The following is a 10,953-nucleotide window of genomic DNA, read 5'->3' as shown; positions in this document are numbered from 1 at the left end:
CTTTATTTTTTGGGACCAGTAGATTTTAGGTTCGGACCAGTAAAAAATTGAAAAACTGGGTATCTACTGGTCCGACATGAATAGGTTGGACCAGTAGAAAAAAAGGGTTAGTGTGGAGCCCTGGAATAAAAGAAAAAAAACGTTTCCGTCATTCTTTGAAATGAATTAAGAAGGAAAGAAAAAGAAAAGAAGGAAGGGAAGATGTGTGAAAGAAAACATAAGGGAGAGAAAAGAAAAAAGAAGCAAGAAAAAAGGAGGAGGAAAGAAAGAACGAATAAAAGAAAAATGTTTCCTTCATTCTTTGAAAGAAAGAAATAAAGAAAGAAGAAAAACAGGAAGGAAGGGAGGCCGGAAAGAAAGAAAAAAGGACACAAAGTAGAAGGAAAAAATGAAATAAAGGACGAAAGAGAGGGAGGAAAAAATAAAGGGAGGAGAGAACAAATATAGAGAAAATAATGGAAGGAGAGAAAGAACGAAAAGAAAAGGGAGAAGGAAGCAAAGAAAAGTTTAAGGAAAGAAAAAATGAAGGGAAAAAAGGAAATTTAAAAAAGGAAGGAGAGAAAGACAAAGAAGGAAAGAAAGAAAAATGAACAGAGAGAGAAGATCAGGAAAGAAAGATAGGGAATAAAGATAGATGGAATAAGAAAAGGGGCAAAGAGGAAGGATAGAATGATGAAGAAAAAAGGATATGAAAGAAAGAAAAAAAGTACAATCTTAAAACAAACAAAAAATCCCATAATCTAACAAAAATCATAATGATATTTCGTGTTTCTAAATCTATTTAGAATAGAAATAGAATGTTTTAGAAAAAGGGGGGGGGAGTGGGTGTCCGGACACTTTATATTTTGGAAGCCTTCTTTTTTTTCTTTACATTAAACTAAAAATATGAATTCAATAGTTGTAATCATCTTTTATTTTGTTCTAAAAATTGTAAAACTTCGCTTGTAAATTTTTCCAAATGACTTTGTAACTTAAAATGAATCGTCCTGACACAGAACTGGGTATACTTCTTTGTGGTCCCAAACATGTTATTTTTAAGTTCTTTATTATGTAGAATAACATTTTTTTGTACTTTGTTCTCCTTTTTACTGGTTTGTAAATTAAATTTATTTGCTCCGCGGCCCCTGCTATTTTCCAAAAATGATCCAGAGACAAGAGCTGAGCGAGCACGGAGCTCCCGTCATTCATTACACTCACTTTCAACTTACACAAATAGGAGTACGGTACGTGGGGCACCGGAGGGTACTCCACGATGCGACAATCGCCAGAGAAATGCCCCACAGATTCGTCGTTATATTATCAAGACCATTGTAAACATGCAAATGATTTTTGCATAAAAATAAAACCCAAAGTATGCTTTTTCACCTTATTATAATTTCTAAAACATGTACGACCAGGGAAAGATTTAACTACGTAAGAAAGACAAACATACCTAAAATGACCAATCTCCAACTTCCTCCGTTTGTAATTTTGTTGAGTCAAATCAGATTGTGACGTATTTGGTATGTATGCAAAGGGGATCATCTCAGAAGTTCAACCATACATAAAAGACGTACATCAGGAATCCGTACGAAGAGATATGGATGTTAGAAGAACAGCAAGTCGTGTTTCAATTTTGAAAAAAAACTGAGCTCGGAGAGAAGTTATGTGGGAGAACGTCTTTTACGGCGGTGCCTCGCAGGGTCCTTCAAAAAATCTCTGACCTCAGATTTTACGAGGGGGCTTATCGCGTTATGTAAGTGGGCTCTAACTTTCGCCTGGCGGCTCGCCGATCGATGTTAGATATCGTTCCTTCGCCCGAAGGAAGCGATTAACAAAGGATTAACAGAGGATTTGGAAGATGGTTCTCCTTTTCTTAATAGCTCCATGATCGAGGGGCTCAAGTGTATGTGTTGATTGTCATGATTGTTGTAGCAAAGTGAGATTGTGTTTTTCAGTTGATATTCGTATTTTGTTGAGGATTTGGGAGTAATTTCTGTTGCTATTTTGTGCATTTTGAGAAAAAACATGTTTTCCGTGATTTTCCGTTTGAAAAGCCACTTTCCGTTTCAAAAGGCCGATTCTGTGAATTCCGTCCGTTTTCCGCGATTGCGGAAAATCACGGTCCCTAGATACTGGTGCGCAAAACAGCTACCTGATTTTTTTCCAAAGGGTGCATTTTCAGCATCATTTGACAGCAAATATCATCACAGGGTAATCCTTTAACACGTCCAATGCCATTTGATGTGCAACTTTGACAATAAGATGCACGTACATGTGTAACACCGCCAGGGTTGAACCCTATTTCTTAGAAGGAAAAAAGGTATTTTTTGACAAAAAAGAGTATTTTTTTAATTTGTCTCAACGTAACAATCGCCAGCCTGTTGTAGTGAGATTGATGAAAAAAACATGTGCAATGACTCTACTTGAAACTTGATAATTCACCCTTTTAAACATGTGCTTGTAGGCAAGAATTTACTTGTTCTTTTCATGCAACAAGTTACTGGCCCAACAGTGATTTTTACTGGTCGGGGACTGTCGGACCGGCGCAAGTGCCACGCGCTGTGCATAATACATACTTGACGATCAGGAAATCCAAAAACAAACAAACAAATCATACAAAAAAAGTATTGGTGTATTCATAGCAAAAAAGAGGAACAAATTTACTCTAAAAAGGGAACGGTTGGCATGTCTGCAAGATCAATCACCTCATTGTGAAAATGGAACAACAATTGTCACAAATTAATGCCCTGATGCAAAATTGTAACGATTGGGATTGTATCCGACTGTTTCGTATCCCTTAGAATAAGGATGAAGACATGACAGCTATAATAGTCTGCAAGATCGCAAATGAAAAGCTTGGAATCAAACTTCTTCCCAGCGCAACTGACAGATCTAACCAAGAAGGAGCCCTTATAAATTGACCATGAAATCCATGATACCCAGAACATGAAATCTAATAGTCCTGATAAATTTTTTTTAAAGCAACCTCGACCTAATGCTGGGAGCCGGGCTGGGCTAGAACTCGGAACTTGGCGAGTTGGGGTGATTTCCTCCAGGTCAAGCTGGTCCGGGTTGAGAGCTATAACAGCAAAAATCAGAAGCTCTCAAGTCTTGGAAAAATACCAAATAAACAGCGAGATAATCATTTACCTCCATGCATGGACTGATCTCATATTTATTCTCGAATAAGCTAACTTAATTAATTCTTAACATGAATTTCAGCCCCATCGAGCCTTGGAAAAGACCTTATTTTGGCTTCGATCGTGACATCTTCGTCCGAATTCGTAGTCAAATTTTGCAAAACAAACATAGAGGGCAGCAACACCATTTGTCGACTTTGATCGTGTTTGCCATATGTAATCGCTAATTTCAGCACATACATCCGAGAGAGTATACAGCAGACTGAGACCCTATATCTGAGAATTCAAACAATGAAATCAAGATCGAAGCCGTTCCTGCGGTGCTACGGTGCTCCGCGTTCCGAACCGATCCAGGACCCGGAAATTTTTTTTTGGCTAAACCTTCCAGTCCGGGTTCAAGCAGGGTTTCCTTCCGGGCCCCAACGTTATGCCTTCTATTTTACATTGTGTGTGGCAATGATCATATGATATGCCAATCTAACTTGTAAAGAAAATAAAGTGTGGATAGTGATTGGAATGCGATGAGGTTACAAAGAGGAATAAAGAGGAATAAAAAAGAATAAAAGAAGACTGTCGCTAGGGTGAGCACATAATACGTCTGCCTGTAACACGGAAAATGGAGTTATTGGTCAAGCAAGAAAAGTAAATGGTGGCAACTTGACCTTTTAACCTCAAAATCAAAAAGGATTCCTGGGATCCATGCTTGGATCATACAAACCAAATTATATGAGCCTAGAATAAGTTAAACTAAAGTTATCGCGTTTACAAAAACTTCAGAAGGGTAATACCTTGGTCACATTTGCTCTACGGCGAGTCGAAAATAGCCGTTTTAACATTTTATGTACGAGCTACATATAGGTGGTTTGTATAAAAATGAATAAAACGGCTGTTTTCGACTCGCCGTACTGCCGCCGTAGAGCAAATGTGACCAAGGTATAAGATGAAAGCATGTCACTAAGACCTTGACCTTTTAACCTCAAAATCAATAGGCTTCCTGGGATCCATGCTCATACTCACCAAATTATATGAGCCTAGAATAAAGTAAACTAAAGTTATCGCGTTTAGAAGGACTTCAGAAGGGTAAAATGAAAACACATCACTGTGACCTTTACCTTTGACCTTTTGACCTCAAAATCAAAAGGATTCCTGAGATCCATGCTTGTAATTTGTATCATACATGTACACACCAAATTATATGAGCCTAGCTTAAGTTAAACTGAAGTTATCACGTTTACAAGGATTTCAGAAGGGTAAAATGAAAGCATGTCAATGTGACCTTCACCTTTGACCCTTTGACCTCAAAATTCATAGGCTTCCTGGGATCCATGCTAGTATCAAACACACCAAATCATTTGAGCATAGCTTAAGATAAACTAAAGTTATCGCATTTACAAGGACTGCAGAAGGGTAAGATGAAAACATGTCACTGTGACCTTGACCTTTGACCTCAATATCAATAGGCTTCTTGGGAGCCATGCTAGTATCATACACACCAAATTATATGAGCCTAGACTAAGTCAAACCGAAGTTATCGCATTTACAAGGAAAAGTTAATGGACAGACGGACAGACAAACGGACACCGAGCATGATACCATAATACGTCCCGTCTAGGATGGGCGTACAAAAAAAGTTAAGCAGACAAAAGGAGCTAACAGATGGAGGTTAAAAACTTAAAATGCTATTAAATTAGTTGGTATCACATTTTAAATACTTATTGAAGACCTGTTCTAACAAAATGGCAATTTCTTGATGCTTGTCGAAAAGTTCAGATTTTCTTGGAATAGACCCAACAGGTAACAAAATTTGCTGATGTTTTGCCAATATTTTCACAATTTTAATAAGCAGATTTTATCTTTGAGAAAGTTACCACACTTTTCACTAAGAAATTTTGGGTTGCTTTTATCGGTGAGTGGAGCCAACGACCAATTTAATGAAGCTTTTGGTCAAGGGCTAGGCGAATCACGATGTCTCACTGAGAATTCAAACAATGACATCGAGATCGAAGCAGAAGTATGGTAAGGTCCCCTCCTAGGTCTGAGCAGGGCCCCTTGTCTGCGCATACTGTACGCATATTTGCGCGATTCCATCAAAAGAAGATATGCGACGACCACAGACTTTACAAGTGCAATAGTACATAGAAAGATATTCATTAAAAAATCTGACTCAAAATGGTGGAAAAACAATGATTTTCTGGCATTTTATGTGATGACCTCAAAATGCAGCCTTTTTCATTAAAATTCCAAAAATGGGTGTAAAGTGAATGGGTGCGCAGACATGGGGCACCATTGTTTTGTTCAATCTTCAAAAGACCGGCCGGGCCGAGGTTTTTTCCAAGAAAATCACATATTTCTCTCAAATTTTGGAGGGATTTTTGGCACACATACTCATAAGAATAAAAGGAACATTTAATATCAACTTAAAGTTTTCTTGAAATTAAAGAAAATTCATGATAAATATTATATATTAATCTAAATTGTTACTGGTACGCCACTCACACTAATTACGAGGTTAGTATATATACTAACCTCATACAAGGGACCGTGTTTGACCCTGGATTTCGAAGTAGTTGGCAAACATCGCTTCATTGCTGAAGTAATATTTGCCGAAACTCCTTCTCGCTACGCACCGGGGCTCTTTCCGGTAAGTAGCAATACATAAGAAAATTATACATATGATTTGTAAATAATTTCATTCCAAAAAGAGCAAATTTCGCTTACCTCGGCCTAGCAAGTGACTTTGTTTGTCTTTTCTACGGAAATACAAGGAAGCCCGTTGATGGCGCTAATAAATTTCACAACCTTGATTCAGCTCCTTGGTAATTTTATAACTGTGTCTAAATTCTTTGAATGCGCAATTCTTATGATTAATTTACTAATTATGGGCACCAATAAATGAAATACCTTCAAAAACATAATTCAAGATTACTATTGGCGATGATAACACTTTTTTACAATTAATTTAAAACGATGACTAATAAAAAAAAATTGAAAAAAATACACATGCCTGGAACGAAACCAGCAGTACAAGCTTTAACGAACGTCAATAATACGGTATACCAAAGTCTATACAATGAAAAGATTGGACACTTCACGGACTTCGCGTAATGCCTTGCGTCGATTTGCGTGTAAAATAGTGTAGGTCATAGGTGCCTAGTCTTTCCCTTGTCGTGTCTTTGATATGAATATAAATCGCGCGCCCTCTTTAGGCGAAAATTGATATCCACGCTGACCAATTTTTATCTCTGTGAAATCTTCACTAAAGAAAATATACATATTTTTCAAAAGAAACTTCAAGGAGAAGTCACGGAAGGATCTAAATGATTCGGTGTCATAGCAGAATGTGAAATACCAGATTATGCGTCATATTTTATGTGGGCAAAATGCCAGTATATTTTGGATGTATCGTGTGTGTCGCGTGCATATGACTGATATTCCTTCGCACGCGGGACAATATGAACCCATGGGTGCTGGTACGCAGACATGGGGCCCCCATACATACAGCCGTTCGCGATCGCGTTCCCGGTCGCGATATTTGTTTTTGGAAAAGCGGTAGACATAAATAATGTCAATGACCTTGAATGAAATGTGACTTGCCATGACATTTGCAAACAATTTCTGATGGGGAAATTTGCTCGAAGTCGGCCGGTGCGAAAATGCATTAGGGCCCAATGCAAACTTGTTTTGGTGACCAGCTCCAAAACTAACCTCGCATGCTTGTGTGAGTGCCAAAAAGCACGGAAAGGCCGCTGTGGAGAGCAGGCGGACCCTTGACCTTGTCCTCTATCCCGCTCCGGCCCGCCGGCCAACTGCGCTGCGGCACTGGCCAAGCAGGGCAAAGGCAGCGGAAATAAACCAAAAGTCGAAACCAAAATTGTCCCCTTACCTAGTACGTGCCCACACTAATGGCTCTAAAATATATATATTCTACGTCTAGTAATAATTGAAAGTGTGATTTCTTCTTACCTAACAAGTTGATAATACTGGTTAATCTTAGATGTATTTGTTAAAAATGTTAACTGACTGACTTCCCAAACTCAGTGGTTGTTCATCGCCATCGTTTGCTAAAGACTCTACATCAAAGAGATATTCTACTCCATTCGGCTAGCGTGCTTCGAAAACAAAAGATTAAGGTCCGCGCGGTATGTAGTCTTTATTACTGTTTGAAGAGGGGGGGGGGGTGGGCATAGGCGGCGGAAGCGGGGGGACAGGGGGCACGTTCCCCCTAAATTTCAGGAGGAGGGGATAGCCCCCCCCCCCCCCTAAAAAAAAAGAGAAAGGGGAAGAAAGGAAGGAAGGAAGAAAGAAAAAAAGAAAGAAAGAAAAGAAGAAAGGGAAAGGAAAAAGATAACAAGTAAACTGAACAGCTGAAACAAGAAATATCAAAACCGATATAGAACAGTCAAAAATTGCAGTTTTTACTATGAAAAATACACAGATGTTAAACTCAATACCAATGCGATTTTGTTCAGAAAAACTTGACAACCAAAAAAATGTTTTTTTCACACCAAAATGAAGGAGATTTAGGTCAAATCTCTCCATTATGATTACAACCCAATATCAATAAACATCTTGGCAGTGACTCATCAACACCCATGCTTCCCAGGGCGAACGGGGTTTATTTATTACCCTTCATAATATTGCAATAATGCAGTAATTCAAGTGTTCGTTTCAAGTCAGTATATATAATTTTCATCTCGCTCCTCGATCGCATCGATTGTTATAATAGTTACATTGTAAATGACCATCCTGTTCATCGTTTCAAAAAGTGCTTAGAAACCGAGCTTTTGGGTCAGAATATCATTTTTTTTTTGCTCATGCTTCGCGCTCGCATCAATAGATAACCATCCTGTTCATGCCCCCAAAACTGCTTCAGAAAATCATAAGGTTTGGGTCGGAATATCAAAAATTTTCAGCTCGCGCTTCACGCGTGAAATATGTAGACAGATAACCATCCTGTTATGGTCACAGAAGTGCTTAGAATGTCCAGTTTTGGCTTGGAATAACATTAATTTTCAGCTCGCATAAACTGTTAAGTTAGATACCCATTCTGTTCATGATTACCAAGTTCTTACAATGTCAAAATTTTAGGAAAGAAATCAATATTTTCAGCTCGCGCTTCGCGCTGGCATCAATTGTTTAGAAAGATAACCATCCTGCTCGTGGTCACAAAAATACTTAGAATGTTCAGTTTTGGATTGGAATAACAACAATTTTCAGCTCGCGCTACGCGCTCTCATAAAATGTTTAGTTAGATACCCCTTTTGTTCATTACCAAAAGTGCTTGCAATGTCTAGGTCAGGATATCAAAAATTTTCAGCTCAGTCGCGCACGCATCAATAATTATTGTTTGGATAGATAGGCCTACCCATCCTGTTCATGGTCACAAAAGTGTTTTAATAGAATGTCCAGTTTTGTGTTGGAATAACACAAATTTTCAGCTCGCGCTACGCGCTCGCATAAAATGTTTAGTTAAATTACCAAACCTGCTTGATGATTAAAAGTGCTTAGAATGTCAAACTTTTAGGTCAGAATATCAATTTTTTAAAGCTCGCGCTCTGTGCTAGCATAAAAGGTTTGTTTAGATACCATTCCTATTCATCATTCATGTTCATGGGGGCGCCATTTTTCGAAAAGTACAAAAGGGCGCCAAAATTAGGTATGGTCCACGCACGGGGCGCAAAATCCTGTTATGCTTTTTTTTTTTTTAAAGATGTTTTATTGTTTTTCTCTCAAATCAAATTTCATATACAATGCAGTTTACAAAGTAATAATTGTAAATAATAATTCGAACAAAATAATCTCTTAAACTCGTATACATTATGCACATCATGAAATAATATTCTAAGACACTGCATCGTACCACTACCAGATGAGTTTAACAAACAAATTTCAGAGAAAAAAACTATAAGTATATGCGTTGTACCTGCCCCCTCCTTATATCCACCCCCCCCCCTTCCCTCCGCAAACCCCCACACTTCACACCCTCAAACACTCACACACTTCATATGCCCTTGCATACTGTGCCCGCGTCCCGTTTGAAACAAGAAATACACCATAATGAACAAACATAATCTCGTGAGCTCTGTCGCCTCTATACTCTTGTAGGTGTTGTAAGGAAATGTTCCCATATCCTTATATGGTTTGATAATTTACCCCGCGTTACTGCTAAAATTTTCTCTTCACGTTCATTTTCTAATATCTTCTCTCTTATTTCGTTGGGACTTGGTGGTCTTTTTTTAGTCCTGCTGTAAACAAAGATCATATATTTTATTAAAAGAATAATGTGATTAATTATCTGTTCCTTCCCTATATTAGCATGCTTAACACCAATGTGTATATCCACCCACCTGGCATTTTTTATTTCATACATATTGAATAAGTTACCACAATCTATCCATACGTCTCTCGTCTTTTCACATGAAAAAAACAGTTGCTCGTAAGTTTCTTCAGTATTCCCACAAAATGAACATTCACTATCTGAGAAAATTTTGAATAAATGTAAATAATTCTTCGTGTATATTAATTCATAAAGCATTTTAAATTGAAACTCTGCCTTATTAGATATCTGATCTTTTTTGTAAGGAAAACTAAGAAGTATATAATTAAAACTTCAGACTCCAGAGTGGACTATCCCGTAAACAAAATCAGCTTTTGGCAGCCGACTGGGAAAATGTAGGTGAAAATATTTTTTCAGCCCCCCTAAATTTTTAGGCTTCCGCCGCCAATGGGGGGGGGGGGCGGAGTTGCCGGGGTGTTGAGCCAAAAGTGGAGGGGTGGGGGCCTGAATGTACAAAATGGTCGGCGGGTGATAACGAAGCACCCTCAGCTCCTCGGTTCCAGGCACAGCCCCTGCATGCAGTGACCCGCGGCCTGAATTTTGGCCTGAATTTCGAAAATTTCGAAAAATGATTACACATGTGAAAATGTCCCGTATCCGGGGGGGGGGGGGGGGTTCCCTGGGTTCCTTGGAACCCCGCCGCATTCGCCAACGGCCAAAAAAGGGAAGGAATAGGATAAAGGGGAAGGGGTGAAAAGGAGAGGAAAAAAGAAAATGAAGAAAACTGAATGAGTTAGGGAAAGGGAAGCATTGGAAAATTTGGGTCATTAGGCCTGTATAAAAAAATATATATATCTCGTGCTTCGCGCTTACATGCCTTGAGTGGGATAACAATCCGTTCAAGAAGATACCATGGGGATTCAGATGTTTCGTTTTCAAGTCAACAGCCATAAATTATTCTGCTCAGCGAGATACGCATCATCTTCATGATTAAAAAAGGTGTTGAATATAATTTTTTTCATCTCGCGCTACGCACTCGTGCTATTAATTTGATTAGTGTATCCCATTCCTCAATTGAAACACAGTCTATATAATGTTTTTCAAGTCAGTAGGCCTATATTAAATATTTTCAGCACCACTTGCATTTGTATTAATTATTATTGAGTTAGAGCCTCATCCTGTTCATGATTACAAAATAATGTGCTCCCCCCAAAAAAAAAAAAATATATATATATATGTATATATATAATTATAATCTAGCGCTTCGCACTCGCCCCTTAATTCTGGAGGATTTGAGAAGAGAAGCTTCCCTCAGTATTGTCCAATATGGAAATCCACCAATGTCATATTTTGCACAATTTCCTTTGTAAACAAAAACAATAAGAAGAACTGCATTAACTGATGAAAGAAAAGTGTTCCTAAAAGCATTATGTTGTTGTTGTTCGTAAAAAAATAAAATAAATAAATAAATATGAAGAAATCCAAATTGGTGACACGACATATTGCCACGGCGGCAATTGCTCCCCATTGCTCCGGGCTTAATTTCGTCTTATA

The sequence above is a fragment of the Lytechinus pictus genome, chromosome 18, assembly GCF_037042905.1.
Source record: "Lytechinus pictus isolate F3 Inbred chromosome 18, Lp3.0, whole genome shotgun sequence".
NCBI classification, from domain to species: domain Eukaryota; kingdom Metazoa; phylum Echinodermata; class Echinoidea; order Temnopleuroida; family Toxopneustidae; genus Lytechinus; species Lytechinus pictus.
This window is presented reverse-complemented; position numbering follows the sequence as displayed.